The sequence below is a fragment of the Bufo bufo genome, chromosome 1 (assembly GCF_905171765.1).
Source record: "Bufo bufo chromosome 1, aBufBuf1.1, whole genome shotgun sequence".
NCBI classification, from domain to species: Eukaryota; Metazoa; Chordata; class Amphibia; order Anura; family Bufonidae; genus Bufo; species Bufo bufo.
Window position 1 is genome coordinate 58,729,850 of NC_053389.1, and position 26,820 is coordinate 58,756,669.

General features: G+C 42.1%; 1 protein-coding gene across 2 annotated transcripts in view; it reads right to left on the reverse strand.

Annotated features, from left to right (window-relative positions):
• USP2 (ubiquitin specific peptidase 2) overlaps positions 1 to 26,820 on the reverse strand; it is a 128,157-nt gene that overhangs the window by 92,515 nt on the left and 8,822 nt on the right. The window contains exon 1 of one of the 2 annotated variants that reach the window (XM_040425054.1): positions 1,722 to 1,900. The exons of the other annotated variant lie outside the window; for it this stretch is intronic. The gene's annotated coding sequence lies outside the window, so the exon portion shown is untranslated. Of the gene's footprint in view, positions 1 to 1,721; positions 1,901 to 26,820 lie in introns of those variants that run through there. 2 annotated transcript variants of the gene reach the window in all.

A 26,820-nucleotide genomic window follows, 5' to 3' on the forward strand; every position in this document is an offset into this window, starting at 1 on the left:
TTTTTTCTGATTTAAAGAGGTTTTACAAGATTTTTTAGGTCATCAGTATCTGATCAGTGGGTATCCAACACCCGGGACTCCTGCCGATCAGATGTTTTAGAAGAGACCGGCCGTCATGAACTCAATTGAAAGTCAATGGGGGATGGATCCGCTTTTGATCGTGTCAGAGATAACGGATCCGTCCCCATTGATGTCACGCTTAGGTGTGGGAGGGAAACCCACACCAAATGTAGGAGGGAAAGGGGAAAAGGCCTGGAAACAAGGGAAAGGAGCAGGTCACCTCCTAGAGAAACTCTAATCAAAGTCCTGACTGCACGTATGAACTGACTCCAGAGGTAGGCGAGTTCATACACAGGAACCTAAAGTCCTAACTCACCCTCTAGGACCCTGATACTTATGTCAGGACAAGAGACAACCTGTTCCTCCAAAAAGGTAGAACAATAAACAAGAGGAAGACACTGAACTTCAAATGGCTATGGAAGCACAGGAACTCCGCCGAGATCCAAACTCCAGCAATCCACAACAAGGCTGAAGCTATAAACCGCACAGCATGGTGGGAGAAGCCACAATAAATAGGGAAGGTTAAATGACCACGCAAGCAACACCTGAGGCAAGGGGTGTGGCCATTACCAGAAACAGACACGAATTGATCCACAAGGAACCTGTCTCACTGATCTCCAGGCACCTGTCACAGGAATGTTCGTGACAATTGACTTGCATTGTGAATTAGGACGGATCCATCTTGCTCCACATCAGAGGACGGAAAGAGAACCGCAGCATGCTGCTGTTAGCTCTCCGGTATGAGAACGGAATGCATTTTGGAGCATTCCGTTCTGTTAAGTTTTGTCCCCGTTGACAATGAATGGGGACAAAACTGAAGCTTTTCCGGTATCGAGACCCTATGATGGATCTCAATACCGGAAAATATTAACACTAGTGTGAAAGTAGCCTTATTTATATGATGAGTCTGTTATAAAACTGTCAGACTGGAAAAAAAAATTGTCCAAAGTTCCCTGATAGTCCCCACTCTCTCATCTGTGAATCTTTCCATATGACAAAAAAATTGAATCTTTTTACGCAGTAGTATAAGTCTGACATCGTCACAAAGTGTTCAAGTCTGCAAGTGAGTGAGCAGCAAAATGGATCTAGTAGCTCTAAATTACAGCTTTCAAGCAGCCCTCCCTGTCGTGAACCTGAGGCTTGTGTAACCCCCACGTTCAGAAAAAAATAATCTCGCAAAGCTACAAATAGCAAGTCCACGTGAGATGATTGCACGTTCTATCATACACAAGGTCTCCTAAAAACATTCTGTAAAAAAAAAAAAGAGTGAGGATTGACCGGGATACTTGCTGAACACAACTTTGCATATGAGAAAGTTTTGTGGCATCATGTTACGATAAGAATAAGCTGACCTACCCCTGGTGCTAGTTCTCCTGGCCTGCAAATACAGAAGAAGGCTTCATCCACAACAACACTCACCCCCTCTTGTAGGCCCTTTTTCCAGTGCTATAGCTCAACTCTTTGTCCTGCACATGGACGCCTCTCACTTTCTTCACAGAGCGTCGGATGAACTTTTCTTTTGTTCAGACCCTAAATCTTAAAATTCTAGTTCTGTATCTTCAACCGCTATTAGATTATATCCATGTCCTGTACATTTTTTGTTAAAGCCCCGACTCATGACACTAAGATATTAGCTGCTCATGTACATCCAAAATTTTTACCTCTAGACTGATGTCTTCTTAGGCTGTGTCGTGAATGCAGAAGTTCTTTGAGTTTCTCTTCTGGATCTTAAAGTCTTCTACCATCCTTCAGATTTCCGAGGAGCTCCTTTTCCCCATGGATTCTCGTAGAATCTTCTCGTCTTAAGATGCCCTGTATTATGTGCGTGTTAGTCTGCCTGTCTCTCTGTGGTTCTCCTCTGCCTGTTTTCCTCCTCACTCCTGTAAGAGGAGCCGCTGTGTCTCACATGGCTGCCGAGTCCCTGTTACCTTGGGAATGACCCTGATTACAAACACTTTTCATGCTGCTCATTGAAAGAGCTGAAAGCACACAAGTGACTTACCATAGTCTACCTACTGTTTACCAAGTCAAACAAGTAGAGACCTGTCCTACAAATAAACAGGGGGATTCAGGGTGCTTAAAGTATCCTTAAGGACATAGCATATTATATCTTTACAACCAAGCTACGTACACATTGATGGTATTTTTTCAAGTTCCAAATACCATCAGAGTATAGAGTTCCTGATACTTGGCGTCATGGCCTCATTTGCAGATCTTTCCAGACTGCGGGAACAATTCGAGGTATGACTGACGTGTAGGCGCGCACTGTACATGATCTCGTGACACACATACGTAGTTTTCTTATAATGGTAAATGTAGCTCGAACGATTATGATAAGGCTTGCCATACGCTTTAAAGGGCATCGGTCAGCAGTTTTGTACCCGTGACACTGGCTGACCTGTTACATGTGCGCTTGGCAGCTGAAGACATCTGTGCTGGTCCCATGTTCATATGTGTCCGCATTGCTGAGAAAAAGGTTTTAATATATGCAAATGAGCATCTAGGAGCAATGGGGGCGTTGCCTTTACACCTAGAGGTTCTGCTCTCTCTGCAACTGCCGTGCCTTCTGCTCTTTGACAGGGCCAGGCAGTGAAAACATCATCACACTTGGTCCTATCAAAGTGCAGAGGGCGCGGCAGTTGCAGAGAGAGCAGAGCCTCTAGGTGTAACGGCAACGCCCCAGTTGCACCTAGATTATTTGAATACAAAGAAAAATTATGTTTTAATATAATGCAGACGCATATGAACATGCGGCCAACACAGATGCCTTCAGCTGCCAAGCACACATGCAACAGGTCAGCCAGATTCATAGGTACAAATCTGCTGACAGATGGGCTTTAAATATCTGTTGCCTCGACAGCTGTATTCCCGACTTCCCCATGTTTAGGCCCTCTTAGCTCCATCCAGAAGAGGGAGAGGGGAGAAAGTTGCTCTTAGGCCTTTTTCACATAAGCGATATGGATTGTATCAGGATTTGTTCAGGGAAAATATGATGGTTTTGAATGCAAATTCAATCAGTTTCATCTATGATTCCATTCAGTGTTTCAGGGTTTTTTTCCGCTCGGATGCAATCAGTTTTTCACATGCGAAGAACAACAATTTCTCCTAGCTCAGTGAAAAACTCATTACATCCAGATATCCCCATTTTTCACACAAGCCCCATTCATTTCTATTGGGCCAGGGCTGCGTGAAAAAGGCACAATATAGAACATACTGCGTTTTTTCCTGAATGCAGAGATGAAGCGTGAAAAACTCTGCTCATGTGCACAGAACCATTGGAATAAATGGGTCAGGGTTCAGTACGAATGCTATGCGTTTGCTACATGCATCGCATTCGGACAGAAAACTTGCTTGTGTGACATTAGCTTTAGGTCTCTTTGACATGAGCACATTTTCCGTCTGGATGTGATTTAGGCAGTGAACGCATAGCATTCAGGCTTAATCCCGACCCATCCATTTCCATGAGCATCGTTTTTCACGCATCATCTCTGCATTCAGGAAAAATCTCAGCATGTTCTATATTGTGCCTTTTTCCCACATCTCTGGGCATGAAAACTGCGGCTGATAGGCTCCTTCTGTAACTGTCGGGATTGGAGGTAACTCCGATGCCAGCTGTTTAACCCCTTCGATTTGCTGGTCAAGCCTGACCACCACATGTACAATTGCAAGAAAAAGTATGTGAACCCTTTGGAATGATATGGATTTCTGCACAAATTGGTCATAAAATGTGATCTGATCATCTAAGTCACAACAATAGACAATCACAGTCTGCTTAAACTAATAACACATAAAGAATTAAATGTTACCATGTTTTTATTGAACACACCATGTAAACATTCACAGTGCAGGTGGAAAAAGTTTGTGAACCCTTGGATTTAATAACTGGTTGAACCTCCTTTGGCAGCAATAACTTCAACCAAACGTTTCCTGTAGTTGCAGATCAGACGTGCACAACGGTCAGGAGTAATTCTTGACCATTCCTCTTTACAGAACTGATTCAGTTCAGCAATATTCTTGGGATGTCTGGTGTGAATCGCTTTCTTGAGGTCATGCCACAGCATCTCAATCGGGTTGAGGTCAGGACTCTGACTGGGCCACTCCAGAAGGTGTATTTTCTTCTGTTTAAGCCATTCTGTTGATTTACTTCTATGCTTTGGGTAGTTGTCCTGTTGCAACACCCATCTTCTGTTGAGCTTCAGCTGGTGGACAGATGGCCTTAAGTTCTCCTGCGAAATGTCTTCATAAACTTGGGAATTCATTTTTCCTTCGATGATAGCAATCCGTCCAGGCCCTGACGCAGCAAAGCAGCCCCATACCATGATCCCCCACCACCATACTTCACAGTTGGGATGAGGTTTTGATGTTGGTGTGCTGTGCCTCTTTCTCCACACATAGTGTTGTGTGTTTCTTCCAAACAACTCAACTTTGGTTTCATCTGTCCACAGAATATTTTGCCAGTACTGCTGTGGAACATCCAGGTGCTCTTGTGCAAACTGTAAACGTGCAGCAATGTTTTTTTTTAAACCAGTGGCTTCCTCTGTGGTATCCGCCCATGAAATCCATTCTTGTTTAGTGTTTTACGTATTGTAGATTCGCTAACAGGGATGCTAGCATATGCCAGAGACTTTTGTACGTCTTTAGCTGACACTCTAGGATTCTTCTTCACCTCATTGAGCAATCTGCGCTGTGCTCTTGGTCATCTTTACAGGACGGCCACTCCTAGGGAGAGTAGCAGCAGTGCTGAACTTTCTCCATTTATAGACAATTTGTCTTACCGTGGACTGATGAACAGCAAGGCTTTTGGAGATACTTTTATAACCCTTTCCAGCTTTATGCAAGTCAACAATTCTTAATTGTAGGTCTTCTGAGAGCTCTTTTGTGCGAGGCATCATTCACATCAGGCAATGCTTCTTGTGAAAAGCAAACCCAGAACTGGTGTGTGTTTTTTATAGGGCAGGGCAGCTGTAACCAACACATCCAATCTCATCTCATTGATTGGACTCCAGTTGGCTGACACCTCACTCCAATTAGCTCTTGGAGATGTCATTAGTCTAGGGCAGGCATGGCCAACCTGCGGCTCTCCAGCTGTTGTAAAACTACAACTCCCACCATGCCCTGCTGTAGGCTGATAGCTGTAGACTGTCCGGGCATGATGGGAGCTGTAGTTTAGTAACAGCTGGAGAGCCTCAGGTTGGCCATCCCTGGTCTAGGGGTTCACATACTTTTTCCACCTGCACTGTGAATGTTTACATGGTGTGTTCAATAAAAACATAGTAACATTTAATTCTTTGTGTGTTATGAGTTTAAGCAGACTGATTGTCTATTGTTGTGACTTAGATGAAGATCAGATCACATTTTATGACCAATTTGTGCAGAAATCCATATCATTCCAAAGGGGTCACATACTTTCTTGCAACTGTAAGTGCTTTATAGAGGGAGGGGGCTTCCTCTCTCATACCATCGGCTCACCGTAATCTGATCTCAGGTTAAATAAATAAATAAATAAATAAATGCCAGAACATATGGTTTTTTTTTAGAGGCAAGGTCACCAAAAAAATTTATCACGCTATCAAGAAGCCGTATATACCCCAAAATGGTACCAATGAAATCATCAACTCGAGGTCTTACACAAAATCACCAGAATAAATAAAAACATAGACACAAAAACATGACTTTCTTCCTTCAAAATTAGCTTTATTGTGTGAAAGTAGCAAAACTTTAACTACAGTATATAAAGCTACATTCACACAACCGTATGTATTTTTCAGTCCTCAAATTGCAGATCTGCACAAAATACGGATGACATCTGTGTTGCATCCGTTTTTTTTGCGGATCCATTGTAACACAAAATGGACAAAAATAGGACATGCTCTATATTTTTTGCGGGGCTGCGGAACAGACATACGGATGTGGACAACACATGGTGTGCTGTCTGCATTTTTTTTGTGGACCCATTGAAATGAATGTGTCCTCATCCAATCCGCAAAAAAAAAAAAAAAAGGGAACAGGCATGGAAAAAAAAAAATACGTTCATGTGAATGTAGCCTTATTGTTATCTCTTTAATCGTACTGATCAGCAGAATAAAGATAACGTCATTTTTCCCTTACGGTGTTCATTGTAAATACAGTCCCCAAAAAGTAGTGGTAGAATTGCTTCCTTTTCTTTGTCCTGCTTCCAGAATAAAATGTGATCAAAAAGTCAAATGTACTCCAATATATAACCAATGAGAATGATAACTCATCCAGCAAAAAATAAGCCCTCATACAGCTATGTTAGGGAAAAATAAAAAAAACATGGTTCTCAGAAGTTAGCTGTACTGGTCCCACAGAGGCTGATAAAACATGGCACCCGTAAACCAAGCCATCAAAATCCACTCTGATAAAGCCAAAAGTTGGTCTTTCCTTCTGAACCCTACAGTATACCCGAATAACAGTTTACATTCACAGTTATCCCATTTTAACCACTTCAGCCCCTATAGCTTAAACACCCTTAAAGACCAGGCCACTTTTTACACTTCTGACCTACACTACTTTCACCATTTATTGCTCGGTCATACAACTTACCACCCAAATGAATTTTACCTCCTTTTCTTCTCACTAATAGAGCTTTCATTTGGTGGTATTTCATTGCTGCTGACATTTACTTTTTTTGTTATTAAATCGAAATTTAAAGATTTTTTGCAAAAAAATGACATTTTTCACTTTCAGTTGTAAAATTTTGCAAAAAAAACTACATCCATATATAAATTTTTCTCTAAATATATTGTTCTACATGTCTTTGATAAAAAAAAAAAAATGGTTTGGGTAAAAGTTATAGCGTTTACAAACTATGGTACAAAAATGTGAATTTCCGCTTTTTGAAGCAGCTCTGACTTTCTGAGCACCTGTCATGTTTCCTGAGGTTCTACAATGGCCAGACAGTACAAACACCCCACAAATGACCCCATTTCGGAAAGTAGACACCCTAAGGTATTCGCTGATGGGCATAGTGAGTTCATAGAACTTTTTATTTTTAGTCACAAGTTAGTGGAAAATGATTAATTTTTTTTGCTTTTTTTTCTTACAAAGTCTCATATTCCACTAACTTGTGACAAAAAATAAAAACTTCTATAAACTCACTATGCCCATCAGCGAATACCTTGGGGTGTCTTCTTTCCAAAATGGGGTCACTTGTGGGGTAGTTATACTGCCCAACGTCCTGCCGACCCTCATGACCATCCCAGCCATCGGTCAGCTACAACAGTCCAGCAAACACATGTCACCCAGTTCTTTACCGGCACTCCTACCCACCCCAGCAGCCTTACAGCCCACGCAGTCCCTCCAGACAGAAACCAACGCAAATGAAGACTTTAGAGAAATTTAGGGCTCTAAAAACCAAATATTTTGAACATAAAAACCAACCACGACTTCCATTAATAGAACCCCCGTTCCAAGAACCAACAAATCTCCTAGAGGCTTCCAATCACAGTCTCACGCTTGAGCCCCTGGTGCCTTTGCCGGCTTCCCACTCTCTTGCTAATAACCGCTTCAATCAGCTCTCCCCCACCCCTTGTATACCCACATCGTCCATAGATAGTCCCCCCACGGACATCTCTTTACTGTGTAACCTCACCACACATGATACACCACCATTGGCAACTACAGTCAAAAATCAGGTTATTACCATAGACAACTCACATTCTGGTCCCTCTGCGCTAGTACCTTTTTTAGGGCATGTCAAAACCACCCCACCTCCTGTCAGTCTGACCCGGCCTCCTGCACACCCCCCACACTCTCAAAAAGCTGTTCACCAGATCACACAATATTTCAGACCAATCCCTGGAAAAAGAAAACTAGAACACGAGGCTGTAGGGGAGGTATCCAAAAAAGGAAAATCGTCCAGGCATTAGAAAAAACTAAACATGCTACCACCTCCACCATAAAAATCTTTAATCTTTCCTCCCCTATACTGACTGCAATAGAAACTAAAGTGCTGGAGAAGGGATTATCTTTCTGCCCTTTTAATACTGTCAATCCCTTTGAGTTGTTTTTAGATATCCAAAAATTTAGGCGAAACCTTACAATCAAAAGACATTTTGAGGTTGAACATATTAAATTTCCCCCCAAGGAAAAAATAAACCAACCATTAGAGACGGAATTATCCTAATTTACACACCAAGATGTTAGACCAAAGTCCAATTTCTTTCCCCTCCAAAGTCAGGGACACCACATCCCCACTTTTTTTGACCTTATATCTTCCGATATCAAAACAATGACTGCTATACCAATCATGCCAAATAGAAAAGAAAATCTTAGTAAACCAGAAAAAAATGCTTTGAAAAAACTCAGTGTAAATGAAAATATAATCATCGCAGCAGATAAAGGGGGTGGGATAGTTATCCAGGATTTTGCGGACTATGAGAAGGAGGCACTAAATATCCTCAATGATACGGTTTACTATGAAAAAGTGTCAGAAAATCCCTTTCCAGGTATAAAGATCTCATAAAAATAATAAAGGATGCCCATGATGGAAATTATATAAACAAAAAAGAGAAAAACTTCCTAATGCAAAGAGCCCCCTGCACCCCTTATTTTTATCACCTCCCTAAGATACATAAGAATGGAACACACCCGCCTGGCAGACCAATCGTGTCAAACACAAAATGCGCCACGAGCAATCTCTCACACTATCTAGATCTCTTTTTGCAACCATATGTACGCACATTACCCAGTTATCTTCACGATTCTAGTCAGTTAATTCGGGAATTAAAAGACATCACCTGGAAAGATTCATACGCATTATTCACCATGGACGTCACAGCCCTCTATTCCAATATTCAACATAACCTGGGCATACAGTGTATAAAAACCGTTTTAGAGGGAGATCCCACCCTGAAACCACCCCAAGTAACCTTTCTTATAGACAGTCTCCGCTTCATCTTGGAGAACAATTTTTTCATCTATAATAGCGTAACATACCATCAACGCAGGGGTACCGCTATGGGGACGAAAGTGGCGCCATCTTTCGCAAATCTTTTTATGGGGGAATTTGAAAGGCTACACATCCAAAACATCACACCCCGGATCCAACAACTCGTGTATTACAAAAGGTTTATTGATGATATCTTTATCATATGGGACGGTGATGAAAATACCGCTCTACAGTTCTGTAACAAAATAAGCAATACAGGTTGGGGAATCAAATTCACCCCGAAATACAGCAAGAGTGAGATCGAATTTCTAGATATCATTATCTCCACCAAAAACAATCAACTGGCCACCCAAACATACTTCAAATCCATTGATACGAACAGTTATATCAATTTTTCAAGTTTTCACAATAAAAAATGGTTAGAAAACATCCCATATAGCCAATACAAACAAATCCGGCGAAACTGTACCCTTGATAGTGTTTTTAAAAATCAGGCAAAAATCCTTAAAAAACGCTTTATCGAGAAAGGCTACCCAAGGAAACTTAGAAAAAACGCCTACAGCAGAACCATCACTGACACACAAGAAACCTGCCTACAGCCCACAAACAGACAAGGGACAAACACAGAAATGAATATAAACTTCGTCACACAGTTCAATACATCAAACAATAATATACGCACAATTTTCTCAAAATACTGGTATATCCTACTACAGGATCCATACCTTGCAAAACACCTGCCCCCTAGGCCTAGAATGATTTACAGGAGAGCCCCGACGGTCAAGAACCTACTTGCCCCTAGCAAGCCGAAACACAAAAAAGCTAGTTCGGCTAGACCACAGTTACCCCCCAAAAAACTAGGCAGCTACAAATGTGGAAAGAGTCGGTGCCTATGCTGTAAAACTATAACAAACAAATGTACACATTTTTCATCTAATAAAAATGGGACCACCTTCATGATAAACCATCTGACATGCCAGTCTAGCTATGTAATTTATTTAATTGAGTGCAGCTGCGGCCTTCAATATGTAGGCCGCACCACCCAGGAGTTACATTGCAGGCTTAACCAACATAGGCACAACATCCAGAAACATTATCAAAAACATAGCCTCTCCAGACATTGTGCCTCCACATCAGAGAAAGAAAAACATCCCATCAAAATCACACCAATTGATTACATACCAGAAAACCCATACAATCGGTTCAGTACATTACAGCGACGAGAAGTCTATTGGATGTACCAATTGGATACCCTTGCGCCCCAAGGGCTGAATGAAATAAATGAGACTATCCTCTAGTATAAACTTTCTCAAAGGACATCCATAAAAAAACTTCTAACATCCCGTCGTTTGGTATTCCACCATGAATATTAAAAGATTTTTTTATGCAAGGGGCCCATACAACAGAATACCCTACAATATTTTAGTTTATTATATTTATATATCTCTCTGAATGTTGGAGTCGACCGGGGCAAAGGGCGGCCTCAGTTTTATATCCCAAATACTATTTTTATGTGGCCCCAGTTTTATATCCCGAATACGATCCCTATGAAACAAACATCTGCAGTCCTATATCACTGCCCAAAAAATCTCTGCTAGCTACATTTGTGAAACTGTCTATGACGGACAATCGATACAGCCTCATGAAATACAACATTGTATCAGTAGCCATTTCCCTTGGATTCTAATCAGGTTAAACTCCTGATATTACTCCCCCCCCCCCCCCCCCCACTAACTTTCTAAAAAATCAGCCAACAACTCCCTTCCCCCTCCTCCACTTTTATCTACCAATATATGGAATTTTATTTACAGTAGGATTTTTATATATATCTATATAAATCACGGTACAATTTTATGTATATGCTGATGTATATATGTGTATAAGCTCGTGTATATAGGGGTATATATAAATATAATACTATTTATTTATTAAGATATACATATCTTTTATAAAAATTCTTTTATCTCTAATCAATATAACCACCATGCTTTACACCACCCCCTGTATCATTCATAACATTTTATCCATTCATTTTGATATAGGATGTATATGATCATGTATATGTATTTTTATATATATATATATATATATATATATATATATATACACACACATACATATACACACACACACACATACTTTTGGTTATGGGTATCCTATTATATATATATATATTTTTTACTTTCAATATAACCACCATGCTTTATACTACTCCATGCAAAGTCCCCCTTTTTTCCCAAAAAAAAAATCACTAATAGACCTATCCATCCACAAGCAATGAAAATATGGGCAAATTTTAACCATTACAGTATTGCCATATCCCATAGCAACCAAAAAGAAAATATATTCATGTTCTTTTTCCAAAAAACAAATCGGGTTCAATTTTTTCTAAAAGATCAGCAAGCAGCGTAACGCCCAATGACAGCTCTCTATAGTTATTGATACATACTTACTCCCCGCCCCCTCCCCCTCCCCCTCCCCTTGCTCCACCTCTGTTTGGCCTCACGCGCCTTTTGTGTTTAAATAACCGCCACATGTGAATGCTGTTTTATATTGTATACTGTCCTGATGAAGGGGGCTCTCCGCCCCTGAAACGCGTTGACTAAAAATAAAAAAGTATTGTGTTATCAATACCTACCGGCTTCTGACTCCTGCTGACAGCGCCATCCAAAGGTTCATCTTCTTTCTTCTTCTGCAACTTACTTCTCCCCGACGAATGCTTCTAAGGCACGGGGCTGGAACCTAGGCAGCAGAGCAGGTACCCCGCACGCTGATCGGGAAAACCAGCACAAGCTTCATATAGATGTTGTGACTCCTCACAACATCTTCTGGTAAGAGTTTCCACTTTACCTTTTTTACCTATTATTAGACTACACCACACATGAGGCGCTGCCTCCTATCTCCCTTTTATCTCACCCAGCATGGGTATATGTAAAATGACACCCCAAAACACATTGCCCAACTTCTCCTGAGTACAGCGATACCACATGTGTGACACTTTTTTGCAGCCTAGGTGGGCAAAGGGGCCCACATTCCAAAGAGCACCTTTCGGATTTCACCGGCCATTTTTTTTTTACAGATTTTGATTTCAAACCACTTTTCACGCATTCGGCCCCTAAAATGCCAGGGCAGTATAACTACCCCACAAGTGACCCTATTTTGGAAAGAAGACACCCCAAGGTATTTCGTGATGGGCATAGTGAGTTCATGGAAGTTTTTATTTTTTGTCACAAGTTAGTGGAATATGAGACTTTGTAAGGAAAAAAATAAATAAAAAATCATCATTTTCCGCTAACGTGTGACAAAAAATATAAAATTCTAGGAACTCGCCATGCCCCTCACGGAATACCTTGGGGTGTCTTCTTTCCAAAATGGGGTCACTTGTGGGGTAGTTATACTGCCCTGGCATTTTCCAGGGGCCCTATGTGTGGTAAGTAGGTAAATGACCTGTGAAATCCTAAAGGTGCTCTTTGGAATGTGGGCCCCTTTGCCCACCTAGGCTGCAAAAAAGTGTCACACATGTGGTATCGCCGTATTCAGGAGAAGTTGGGCAATGTGTTTTGGGGTGTCTTTTTACATATACTCATGCTGGGTGAGAGAAATATCTTGGCAAAAGACAACTTTTCCCATTTTTTATACAAAGTTGGCATTTGACCAAGATATTTCTCTCACCCAGCATGAGTATATGTAAAATGACACCCCAAAACACATTGCCCAACTTCTCCTGAGTACGGCGATACCACATGTGTGACACTTTTTTGCAGCCTAGATGCGCAAAGGGGCCCACATTCATTTTATGAGGGCATTTTTAGACATTTGGATCACAGACTTCTTCTCACGCTTTAGGGCCCCTAGAATGCCAGGGCAGTATAAATACCTCACATGTAACCCCATTTTGGAAAGAAGACACCCCAAGGTATTCAATGAGGGGCATGGCGAGTTCATAGAATTATTTTTTTTGGCACAAGTTAGCGGAAATTGATATTTATTTATTTTTCTCACAAAGTCTCCCTTTCCGCTAACTTGGGACAAAAATTTCAATCTTTCATGGACTCAATATGCCCCTCACGGAATACCTTGGGATGTCTTTCCGAAATGGGGTCACATGTGGGGTATTTATACTGCCCTGGCATTCTAGGGGCCCTAAAGCGTGAGAAGTAGTCTGCAATATAAATGTCTAAAAAATTTTACGCATTTGGATTCCGTGAGGGGTATGGGGAGTTCATGTGAGATTTTATTTTTTGACACAAGTTAGTGGAATATGAGACTTTGTAAGAAAAAAAATAATAATTTCCGCTAACTTGGGCCAAAAAAATGTCTGAATGGAGCCTGACAGGGGGGTGATCAATGACAGGGGGGGTGATCAGGGAGTCTATATGGGGTGATCACCCCCCTGTAAGGCTCCATTCAGACGTCCGTATAAGTTTTGCGGATCCGATCCATCTATCAGTGGATCCGTAAAAATCATACGGACATCTGAATAGAGCCTTACAGGGGGGTGATCAATGACAGGGGGGTGATCAGGGAGTCTATATGGGGTGATCAGGGGTTCATAAGGGGTTAATAAGTGACAGGGGGGGGTGTAGTGCAGTGGTGTTTGGTGCGACTTTACTGAGCTACCTGTGTCCTCTGGTGGTCGATCCAAACAAAAGGGACCACCAGAGGACCAGGTAGCAGGTATATTAGACGCTGTTATCAAAACAGCGTCTAATATACCTGTTAGGGGTTAAAAAAATCACATCTCCAGCCTGCCAGCGAACGATCGCCGCTGGCAGGCTGGAGATCCACTCGCTTACCTTCCGATCCTGTGTGCGCGCGCGTTCACAGGAAATCTTGCGTCTCGCGAGATGACGCATATATGCGTGACTCTGCGCAGGGCTGCCGCCTCCGGAACGCGATTCTGCGTTAGGCAGTCCAGAGGCGGTTAAGGGACAATTTAACCTTTTAAGGACACGGCCATATTTCACCTTAAAGGGTTTCTACCACCACATTTTGACCTAATTAGCTGTCAGATACTGGCGATCTGCTAGTGTCTGCTGTACCTAACCATGCTATTGTAACACCTTTCTCTGCAGCGGTTACCCTAAAAACGTAGTTTTATTGGTTTGCAAATGAGCCTCTAGGTGCTATGGGGGCGTCTTTTCAGCACCTAGAGGCTCCGTCCACTCACCATTTCTGCCGCCCAGCGTGCTCCAGCCTGCCCCTCTCCTCTAGATTGACAGCCTACTCGCGCCTGCGCCGTGTGCTTCTGTATTCAGCGCAGGCGCAGTGACTGTCTCCCTGCACCTGCATCTTCACTGCGCCTGCGCCGATTACGGTGCAGGGAGCAGTCCAACAGTCACTGCGCCGAATACAGAATCACACGGCGCAGGCGCGAGTAGGCTGTCAATCTAGAGGAGAGGGGCGGGCTGGAGCACGCTGGGCGGCAGAAATGGTGAGTGGACGGAGCCTCTAGGTGCTGAAAAGATGCCCCCATAGCACCTAGAGGCTCATTTGCATACCAATAAAACTAAGTTTTTTAGGGTAACCGCTGCAGAGAAAGGAATTACAATAGCATGGTTAGGTAGAGCAGACACTAGCAGATCGCTAGTGTCTGACCGCTAATTAGGTCAAAATGTGGTGGTAGAAACCCTTTAAGGACCAGGCCATTCTTTGCAAATCTGACCAGTGTCACTTTAAGTGGTGATAACTTTAAAACGCTTTGACTTATCCAGGCCATTCTGAGAGTGTTTTTTCGTCACATATTGTACTTCATGACACTGGTAAAATGAAGTCACAAAAATTCATTTTTATTTATAAAAAAAATTGCAAATTTCCAAGTGTCAATTTCTCTACTTCTATAATACATATTAATAACTCCAAAAATAGTTATTACTTGACATTCCCCATATGTATACTTCATGTTTGGATTATTTTGGAAATTATTTTATTTTTTGGGGATGTTACAAGGCTTAGAAGCAAATCTTGAGTTTTCAAAAACCCAATTTTTAGGGACCAGTTCAGGTCTGAAGTCACTTTGTGAGGCTTACATAATAGAAACCACCCAAAAATTACCCCATTCTATAAACTACACCCCTCAAGGTATTCAAAACTGATTTTTACAGACTTTAACCCTTTAGGTGTTCCACAAGAATTAATGGAAAATAGAGATACAATTTCAAAATTTCACTTTTTTGGCAGATTTTTCCATTTTAATATTTTTATTTACTTTTACAAAGCAAGGGTTAACAGCCAAACAAAACTCAATATTTATGGCCCCGATTCTGTAGTTTACAGAAACGCCCCATATGTGGTCGTAAACCACTGTACGGGCACACGGTAGGGCGCAGAAGGAAAGGAATGCCATACAGTTTTTGGAAGGCAGATTTTGCTGGACTGTTTTTTTTGACACCATGTCCCATTTGAAGCCCCCCTGATAAACCCCTAGAGTAGAAACTCCAAAAAAGTTACCCCATTTTAGAAACTACGGGATAGGGTGGCAGTATTGTTGGTACTAGTTTAGGGTACATATGATTTTTGGTTGCTCTATATTACACTGTGAGGCAAGATAACAAGAAATAGCTGTTTTGGCACAGTTATTTTTTGTTATTTACAACATTCATCTGACAGGTTAGATCATGTGATATTTTTATAGACCAGGTTGTCACGGATGCGGCGATACATAAATAAAAAAAGTATACATATTGGGTATCGCCGCATCCGTGACAACCTGGTCTATAAAAATATCACATGACCTAACCCCTCAGATGAACGCCATAAAAATAAAAACGGTGCTAAATAAACCATTTTTTGTCACTTTACATCACAAAAAAGTGTAATAGCAAGCGATCAAAAAGTCACACGCACCCCAAAATAGTGAAACCCAAAAAAATTTTAAAAAAATCATGTTTTAGTGTTTCCATAGTCTGAGAGCCATAATTTTCAGTTTTTGGGCGATTACCTTGGGTAGGGTATGATTTTTGCGGGATGAGATGACGGTTTTATTGGCACTATTTTGGGGTGCGTGTGACTTTTTGATCGCTTGCTATTACACTTTTTGTGATGTAAAGTGACAAAAATGGTTTATTTAGCACAGTTTTTATGGCGTTCATCTGAGGGGTTAGGTCATGTGATATTTTTATAGAGCCGGTCGATGCGATACCCAATATGCATTCTTTTTTTTTATTTATGCAAGTTTTACACAACAGCTAAAAAAAATAAAAAATAAATTATGTTTTAGTGTCTCCATATTCTGAGCCATAGTTTTTATATTTTTTGGGCGATTGTCTCAGGTAGGGGCTCATTTTTTGCGGGATGAGGTGACGGTTAGATTGGTACTATGTTGGTGGGCAAACTGCTTTTTGATCGCTTGCTGTTGTACTTTGTGATGTAAGGTGACAAAAAAAAAGGGTTTATTTAGCACAGTTTTTATTTCACATTTTTTACGGTGTTCATCTGAGGGGTTAGGTCATGTGATATGTTTATAGAGCCGGTCGATACGGACGCAGCGATACCTAATATGTATACTTTTTACCAATTTTTTTTAACTTTATTTGGGGAATATGACGTTTTTTATTTATTTTTACTTGAAACTTAATTTTTGGGGGGAAAACTATTTTTTCACTTTATTTTTTGTCCCACTTTGGGACTTGAAATTTTGGGGGTCTAATCCTTTACAATGCATTCCAATACTTCTGTATTGGAATGCATTGGCTGTATGAGTAATACTGTGTGTATTACTCATACAGCTTCCGGCCTGTGAGATCCAGGGGGCTGGATCTCAAAGGCTTGTCAGCTGAAGGCAGCGCGATGCCTTCCTTAGGCATCGCGCTGCCCTCCATGCAATCGGGTCCCCCCTACAGCCGCATGGGGACCCGATGGCACCGATCGCCGCCGCAAACCGCGCATTTAGCCAAGGTGCCAATGATTTGAGCAGGCATCGGGTTCCGAACACCGCCCGCCGGTGATCGGAAATACACAGGACATACCCGTACGCCCTGTGTCCTGAAGAGGTTAAGGGACGTGGCGTGTCTCAGATGACAAGCTGAGCACAGCTTATTGGGGACCTGTAATTTTAATTTTTGCATGGTCCCATGCTCAGTATTTTTTTGCTAAATTCCTGGTGTCAAAATGCTCATTCCACCCCCTAAAAAAAAAAATTTTTTAGGGGTGTAGTCTCTGAAATGGGGTCACTTCTTGGGGGTTCCCTTTATTATTTCAGTGGTCACCATATTGGGCCTCAAATGCACAAACTGCTCTTTTATTCTTGAGCCCTGTTGTATGTCCAGGCAAAAGATTGTATGCCCTTGAGAGGTTTAGTTTCCACATTTTAGGGTTTTACACTATATAGGTACCACAGGGGCTCTGCAAATGCAACATGGCACTCGAAAACCATATCAGCAAAATCTGCCCTGCTTCCCTTCTGAGCCCTGCAGTGTGCCCATAAAGCAGTTTACAACCAAATATGAGGTGTTGACGTATTTAAGAGAAAAAAAAAAAAATGTAATTTTTTCATGACCCAATTCTATGAAATACCTGTAGAATTAAAAACTCTACACCCCTCAATAAATTCCTTTAGGAGAATTCCAATATAAAAGTATTTGTGGTGTTTATTATGAGAAATATCCTAATAAAATCCATAAGGTGCACCTGCATTTCTGAGTACTGTGTTTGAGTCAGTTGGCACACTAGAGCCACACATGGGATACGTCTATAAACTGCAGAATCAGTGTAATAATTATTGAGGTATTGTTGTTAACCCTTGCTATGTTACAGTAAAAACAAGATTTAAAAAATGGAAAATCTGCAAAAAAAAAAAAATAATACTTTAAAATTTCAATTTCTCTGGGGCACCAAAAGGGTTAGCAAAGTTTCTATTCTGTTTTTCAGTTTTGAATAATTTGAGAGGTGCAGTTTCTAAAACAGGGTCATTTATGAGGGTTTTGTATTATGTAAGCCCCTCAAAGTCACTTTAGAACTGAACTTGTTCTTGAAAATTATAATTGCTTCTAAAGTTATAAGTAGTGTTAAGCAAAACGACCTTCAGATGTTACATCCGACTTCGCTTTGTTTAAAACTTCGGATTAATACTTTATGGAGATTGGCTCATCGGAGCCCATACATTCTAATACTGTACGGAAACCAAAGTTAGTTATTCGCGAAGTCACGCATGACTGTTGAATAACTTCGGAAATTGATTTTTAAAGTGTAAAACCACTTTAAAACTGGAAACCGAACTCAGGTTTGGTTCCGACTGGTACCTCTAAACCCACCCCAATTACAAGCCTTCTAATGATATACAAAATGACGACAACATAAAGTAGACAAGTGGTGAATGTTAGTTATTTTATTTATCACTAGCTGTCTTAAAGCAGAGCAATTCAAATTTGTGGAGGTATCTGTTAAGGGGACAGGGAATGGTGGAGGTCATAGTTAAGGGGACTGTCCCCTATGGAGGTCACTGTTAAATGGCAGGGTGCTGTAGAGGTCACTATTAAGGGGGTGGGCCCCTGTGGAGGTCACTGTCAAAGGGTTGGAGTGCTGTGGAACTCACTGTTAAAGGGGCAGGCTGCTGTGAAGGTCAAAGTTAAAGGGATGGGCTGCTGGGGAAGTCCCATTTTAAGGAGGTAGGACATGTCGTAGTTTTATTCCAGCCGCCTCTTGGCAGGTTTTCCGTGCTGCGGCTGGACCTCCGTCCCGACCCCATTATAGCCAATGCAGTGCACTAGCGGCAAAATGGATCCGGCAGGCTGTTCTGGCAGGGGAACAGAAGGCTGCCGCTAGAGTAAAAGCAACCTTACTGGTCATAGCAAGCGATCTTTTCTGTTCTGATCTAACTTTCCAGTGCGTCAGCTATGATAGAGATCCCAAATGCAACCATAATACACTACCGAGTTGTATAGAGCTGTAATATGGAAGGAATAGCAATCTATGGCTTTTTATGCCCTTGGTTTCATGTCGAAAACGAGAGAAAAAAAATCCTGACATACTCCATCAGATGCTGTATTATAGAGATATTGCTTCTAGAGATCTAGAGTATTGCTTCTAGGAGAAAATGTCACCGTGATGCATTGATGTACTGTGGCGCTTTTGGAGTGAACTCACACACAGTTAATTTGCAGCAAAAATGTCCGCTACTGAAAATCAGTTCCATTTATCTGAATGAGGGCGTTTCTGCAGCAGGCACGTTTTTTCCCCCCCAGCTCTATTCAGATGAATGGAACAGTTGCAGAAATTTCTGCTTCTTTCTGCCATGCGGGAATTCACTGGAGTCACATGGAGTGCCTAAGGCTCTGCCATGTGCATTTTTAGAGCGCAAGTAAATTATTAAAATTCTACAATGGTTTACTGTGTGAACGTTTCTGTGTAAAACATAAATGAATGAACAGGCTGTCTTTTGCAGAAACCCTGTAGATAGTCACATGCTGCCATGACCCTAACAGATACTTAACCCCTTATCGACATCAGCCGTACATGTACAGCAGATGTAGGGTCTTGAAAGATGGAGCCGAGTAGGAGCCATAGCCTGTTTTATGTAGCAGACACCTGGAGGCAAAGTCTAGTCAATTGCGACCAGGGCATCTGAGAGGCGTTTTCCAGAGAGGGCTGTGTTCCTGGGGCCCAAGCGGCTCCCCTGTGCTGAGATTGAGGGAGCCATTTGGTTGCTATAGCAACCTCAGGCTTTCTGAAGACTCGAGGCCTACCATAGCAAAGTTCCTCTGGAGCCCTGTGTGCTAGGCGTTCCATTACAGAAACCACCCAAAAATGACCCCATTTTACAAACTACACCCCTCAAGGTATTCAAAACTGATTTTACAAACTTTGTTAACCCTTTAGGTGTTCCACAAGAATTAATGGAAAAATGGAGATACAATTTAAAAGTTTCACTTTTTTGGCAGATTTTCCAGTTACAAAGCAAGGTTTAACAGCCAAACAAAACTCAATATTTATGGCCCTGATTCTGTAGTTTGCAGAAACACCCCATATGTGGTCGTAAACTGCTGTACGGGCACACGGAAAGGAATACCGAAGAAGGAAAGGAATGCCATATGGTTTTTGGAAGGCAGATTTTGGAAACTACGGGATAGGGTGGCAGTTTTGTTGGTACTATCTTAGGGTACATATGATTTTTTGTTATTTACAACATTAATCTGACAGGTTACATCATGTGGTATTTTTATAGAGCAGGTTGTCACGGACGCGACAATACCAAATATGACAACTTTTTTGGCTTATTTGTTTCAGTTTTACATAAGAAATCAAAAAATAAAAATTATTCTTTAGCGTCTCCACATTCTGAAAGCCATAGTTTTATTAACTTTTTGGGCAACTGTTTTGCGTAGGGGCTCATTTTTTTTCGGGATGAGATAACGGTTTAATTGTCACTATTTTGGGGTGCGTATGACTGAGATTGCTTGCTATTACACTTTGTGATGAAATGGCTTTTTTTTTTTTACACTTTTTTTACGGTATTCACCTGAGGGGTTAGGTCATGTGATATTTTTATACAGCAGGTTATTACGGATGCAGCAACACCTAATAAACAAGTTAAAAAAAGTATACACGTTTTACACAATACCAGCATTTTTTAAACAAAAAAAGTTGTTTTAGTGTCTCCATATTCTGAGCCATATATTTTTTTTTTTGGGCGATTGTCTTAGGTAGGCGCTCATTTTTTGCAGGATGAGACAACGGTTAGATTGGTACCATTTTTGGGGTGCATACGCCTTTTTGATCACTTGGTATTGCCATTTTTGTCACCTTACATCACGAAAAGTGCTTTTCTTTTATGGTATTTATCGGACAGGGTGGATCATGTGATATATTTATAGAGTCGGTCATTACGAACACGGCGATACTTAATGTGTGTTTTTTTCTGTTCAGGGGAAAGGGGCGTTTTTTTCTTTACTTTGCTAATTTTATTTTTAAAAAAATTTATATATATATATATATATATATATATATATATATATATATATATATATATAATATATATATATTTATTTGCGCTCACCCGACACAAACCCCTTCTATGCCACGGTCAGCGGCATAGAAGGGGTTAATCCGCAGAGATCGCTGATACGGGGGGGGGGTGGGACCCCCCTCGGGATTGACCCAGGGTGCCTGCTGATTGATTTCAGCAGGCACCCAGTTCCGATCACCGACCACTGGTGATCTGAAATACACATGACGTACCGGTACATCATGTGTCCTTAAGTACAAGGGCATCATGACGTACGTCATGTGTCCCCAAGAGGTTGAAGAGGACCTTTCATCTGTTTAGCCCTAGTCTAATTAGGGTCTTACCTTATAGGGCAGCTCCCACTGATCACATCGCACTTTATTTTATTTTTTTCAAAGACCCCCAAACCTCCCCCCCCCCCCGTTCGTCCGCTGTTGTCCCCGTTGATTTCGGCGCCTTATATTCTAATTAGCCGACTTGGTTATACTAGGCGGGGACTGGAGTGGTTCTCTTCTCCCTGGCTGTGAGCGCATCCAATCCGAGCGCAACGCTCATAGCCTAAAGGGGTTTTCTGACACTTTAACTGATGACCTATTGTCTGGATAGGTCATCAGTATCTGATCGATGGGGGTCAGGCACCTGGGACACCACCGATTATCTATTTGAGAAGGCACGAGCATTCCTGTGATAGCCATTGTCTTCTCGCAGCTTACCCTAGGCCAGCGACGTCATCATGTTCATCAGTCACATGGCCTAGGTGCAGCTCAGCCCTATAGAAGTGAATGGGGCTAAGCTGCAATACCAAGTGCATAAGCTGCGAGAAGGCCGTGGTGCTCACAGGAGCACCAGTGCCTTCTCAAACAGCCGATCAACAGGAGTCCTGGATATCGGAACCCCACTGATCAGATGCCGATGACCTATCCAAAGGGTAGGTCGTTAGAAAGTCAGAAAAAAAAAAAAAAACTTTTCAAATGGTGCGATTAGAAAGTACAAGCCCCACAAAATACAAGCCTTTATACAGCTATCTGAATGGAAAAGTTAAAAAAAAAGTTATGGCTCTGGGAAGGCAGGGAGTGAATAATGATAAAACAAAGCTGTCAGGAAGGGGGTTACAAATCATCCATTGGAATAAATTTTTTAAAAACATTGCAACACTTGCATCACATGAGAAATCAAGACATTTTATCTGGGTGTCTAAATACGACCTCCTAAACCATATTAAGACATGTTATTCATGAAACACTTTACATCTTCAAGTACACAGAAATGTTGGAAACACATGACAGTAAATAACTGTGGCAAGTTGTCTCCTTGCTACATAGTCTTCTTACGTGACAGCAGCAAATGTCTACAAAGAATAGTTTTGCCCTCAAAGAAAGTATTGGACACTGCTATTAATCATTAGATTCAGGCGTTTCATTCAGTCCCATTGCCACAGGTGTATAAAATCCTGCCCCTGGCTCGTTCTAAGGCTCCATTCACACGTCCGTGGTGTGTTGCGAATCCGCAACACACCCGCCCGGCACCCCTATAGAAATGCCTATTCTTGTCCTCCGCTTGCGGACAAGAATAAGGACATGTTCTATCTTTTGCGAAGCTGAAGATCGGGGCTGCGCTCCGCAAATGCGGATGCTGACAGCACACTGTGCTGTCCGCATCCATTCAGTCCCCATAGAAAATGAATGGGTCCGCACCCGTTCCGCAAAATTGCGGAACGAATGCGGACGTGTGAATGGACCCTAAAGAGCTCAGTGAATTCCAGCGTGGTTCTGTAATGGAATGCCACAAGTCAGCTCATTCAATTTATTCTAAATATTCCACTGTCGACTGTGAGTGGTATTATTGTAAAGTGGAAGCTTTTCGGAACCCCGGCGGCTCAGTGCAGACCACGTACAGTTACAGAGCGAGGTCGCCGAGGGCTGAGACGCAGAGTACATACAAATTACCAATGCTCTGCTGACTCCATAACTGCAGAGTTACAAACCTCCTCTGGCAATAATATCAGCACAAAAACTGTGCTGTTCTGGGAGCTTCATGGCATGGGTTTCCATGGCTGAGCAGCTGCATGGCAGCCTTGCATCACCAAGCACAATGCCAATCGTCGGATGGAGTGGGGTAAAGCACTCTGCTACTAGATTCTGGAGCAGTGGAAACGTGTTCTGTGGAGGGAGGAATCATGCTTCTCTAACTGGCGGTCTGATGGACAAATCTAGGTTTGGCAAATGCCAGGAGAACTTTACCTGCCTGACTGCATTGTGCCACCTGTAAAGTTTGGTCAGGAGGTGTAATTCTATAGGTTGTTTTTCAGTTCTTGGCCTAGGCCCCTGAGTTCCAGTGAAAGGAAATCTCTACGCTTCAATATAAAAATGCAGTTTGGATGTTATGGCAGGGGATGTGGGACCACTTTGTTAACCAACAGACTTGTCTTTATGGTAAACTTAAGGGTTTTGTGCTGGCAGCCCGCTAGTATTCACCCTTTAACCTCAATACAGGGATCTGGACTTTCCTGCAGGGAAGCCACCAGGCCTCTGCCTCTTGGAGTAGGCTCTGTATGGGTAACTGCTGACCCAAAGTGGTTAGAGACGCCAGTGCCAGTCACTGAGGGGTCAGGGGTAATCAATCTCAAAGACAGCACATGCAATACAGTTAATGGTCCAAGGTCAGGGCAAGCAGTGTTGGATCAGTACCGTTAACAGGAACAGGTCAGACAGCAGAGAGTCAAATACAGGCAAACAAGAAGCAGCACACCTAGCTGAAGCTTAGCAAGCTATACACCTATTGGTTAGGCACCCTCCCACTGGGGAAGGTGCCTTAAAGGGGTTCTGCACTTTGTTTTAACTGATCCATCCTCTGGATAGATCAGCATCTGATCGGCGGGGGTCCGACACCCGGGACCCCCGCCGATCAGCTGTTTGAGAAGGAAGCGGCACTCCAGCAGCGCCGCGGCCTTCTCACTGTTTACCGCTGGCCGAGTGACGTCACGACTTGTATCAACTAGCGTGGGCGGGGCTAAGCTCTGTTCACTTGAATGGCGGTCTGACGAAGTGCTAGTCTAGCGCGAAACGGCAGTCGCCGCCGATCCTCTGTGAATGGCTTGCTCCGTACCCCTGCCTGTCTGTTGTCTATGCAGTAAGGAATAAAGCCTGAATATTATGTTCGCAATCTGGTGAGTGCCGCATCTTCATTTTCTTATTATTCGCATCCTTTGGACTCGTACGCTGTGCACCACCGCAAAATTTTGCATTCCATATAAGAGGCTGTTTGGCCGATGTCACACCATCCGTTGGGGTATCTTTTGCTTGTCTGGTAGTGCCGCCGTGTTCTACTCTCTATTCTACTATTGATTAGCCAAAGTGCAGAACCCCTTTAAGTATTCACAGGTTGCCAGCCATTGGCTGGTGAATATTTGGGGTGCATGCACTCTTGGCTCTTTAGGAGCTGGAGGGAGAGCGCATATACCCTACGAGCCCTAGAGGAGAGACCTTGTATGCTTCAAACTTTGTGGAAACATTTTGGGGGAAGGCCCTTTTCTGTTCCAGTATTAAAGCATGGTCTATTAAAGGGAACGCAGCAGGTTATAGAGCAGGAGGAGCAGAGCATATTGATATATAGTTTTATTGGTAAATATTCAGTAAGACAATTTACTCATTGATATCCATGCTCATTCTGGTCTTTGAAGTCAAGTCATTGATTGACAGCCTGCCCTCTGATTGTGTATACAGAGATAGCTGTCAATCACTGATAGGACCGCCTCCTGGACTTCAAACCCCAGAATGAATAGAAACTTAAATGAATGAAATACAGGTTATACTGAATCTTTCCCCATAAAACTGTATATCAGTCTGCTCAGCTCCTCCTGCTCTACAACATACTGCTTGCAGATTACTTCGCATTTTCATGGTGACGGGTTCCCTTTAAGGCATGGTTGGGTGTGTTTGGCTGCAAAATGGAGGATCAACTTCATATTAATGCCTATGGATTTAGAATGGGATGTCCTAAAAGCTCCTGTGGGTGTAGTGTGTAGGTGTCCCAATACTTATCCATATAGTATACAACAGTATGCAATCAATGGAAAGTAATTAATAAATTAAATGTAGTGAACTCATGGAAAATAACGTATGATAAGCATATTTGACTTGAGTGTTTTGCAGTGGGTGGTTTCTGTGGGAGCAGTTATATGACTGGAGGTGTAAGTTATTGAAATGTTTAGGGTGGGCGTCTGGAGGGAGAATTCGATGAGGGGAAAACCAGCTGTCATACTGCTAGGATATTTTGCCTGAGGATTTTTGCATAAGATGATGTTTAGTACACTATGTTCTGTTGTCAAGATTGTGGAGTAAACACCCTGGCAGACGACAGATTATAAAGGATATGGACAGAACTAGCAGTGAATTTAATAGTTTAATTTAAGGGAATGGCCCAGGCCAATGAGCATCCGTCAGTGGGAACAGATTCCCTGTTCAATGTAAAGCTAGGCATACAGACATGTTCCCAGATTGATAAACCTGTGCCTGTACCTCGGCTTCAGTTCATATTTTCCTTTACACCCTCTGGTTCTAATGAGCTGAACTGTGCAATTGATCATTATGATCCTGATAGTTTGGGTCAGCAGAACCACAGGTAAATAAAAAAAAAAACATGATTTCACAATATTGTGTCACAAGATGTCCATGCTATATTTGTCTTTGTGTGGCCACCCAGTGGTTGTGATGCGTGTTGCAGCCTGTCAAAGGGTTTTTAGCATGTTGTGATATTGTATAAAATCTGTTTCATGAGCAAAGGTAAAGGGTGGACACATCTGGTGCATCTTAATATGAATCTGGAATATGAACTGTTGAAGGGAACATGTAGTGCTATCCACAGGCAACACGTTATAGAGCAGGATATGTCAGGTCTTTAAAGATGGTGCCCGCTCAAGAGCTGGGTGGGCTCCATAGCTGCAGGGTGCCTAATCTTTTACACAGACAGCAATTGGTGGTTGAGTCCGTGATCAGAGACCACTCCAATCACTGACTTTTGACCCCTCAGATGCCACGGTCAACTGCGATCACCACATCTGAGTGGGCATCGCGGGAGCCGTTCAGTTGCTATGGCAGTCTAGGGCCTTCAGAAGGCTCCAAGGCCTGCCATAGTAAAGTTGCTATTAAGATTTGCCTGTGGGAGACTAAAAATAGATGGAGAAAATAGTTTAAAATAAAAATTCTAAAAAATAAAAATGAAAAAAAAATGATAATTCAAATCACCCCCCCCCTCCTCCAAATTTTAATCATCCGTTTTGGACCTACTCCTGGTTTTGGCTTACAATTACTGACCGCCTGAAAGAGGCTTTATGGATGCTCAAAACACAGGATGAATTTTTTTTTGTTTTCTGTTCTTCTGAAAAAAACAAACAGTGATGTGAATACATACATGTCATGGGGCCACTATTGTCTGTGTTAGGCCTATTGCACACGGATGTTTTTTTTCCCGTTTACTGGACGTTTTTTGCGTTCCGTATACGGTCCGTATATGGAACCATTCATTTCAATGGGTCCGCAAAAAAACGGAATGTACTCCGTATGCATTCCGTTTCCGTATTTCCGTTTTTTCGTTCCAACATAGAACATGTCCTATTATTGCCCGCAAATCACAGTCCGTGGCTCCATTCAAGTCAATGGGTCCGCAAAAAAACGGAACACATACGGAAATGCATCCGTATGTCTTCCGTTTCCGTTCCGTTTTTTGCTGAACCATCTATTGAAAATGTTATGCCCAGCCCAATTTTATCTATGTAATTACTGTATACTGTATATGCCATACGGAAAAACGGAACAGAAACGGAAACACAACGGAAACAAAAAAACGGAACAACGGATCCGTGAAAAACGGATCGCAAAACACTGAAAAAGCCATATGGTCGTGTGCAATA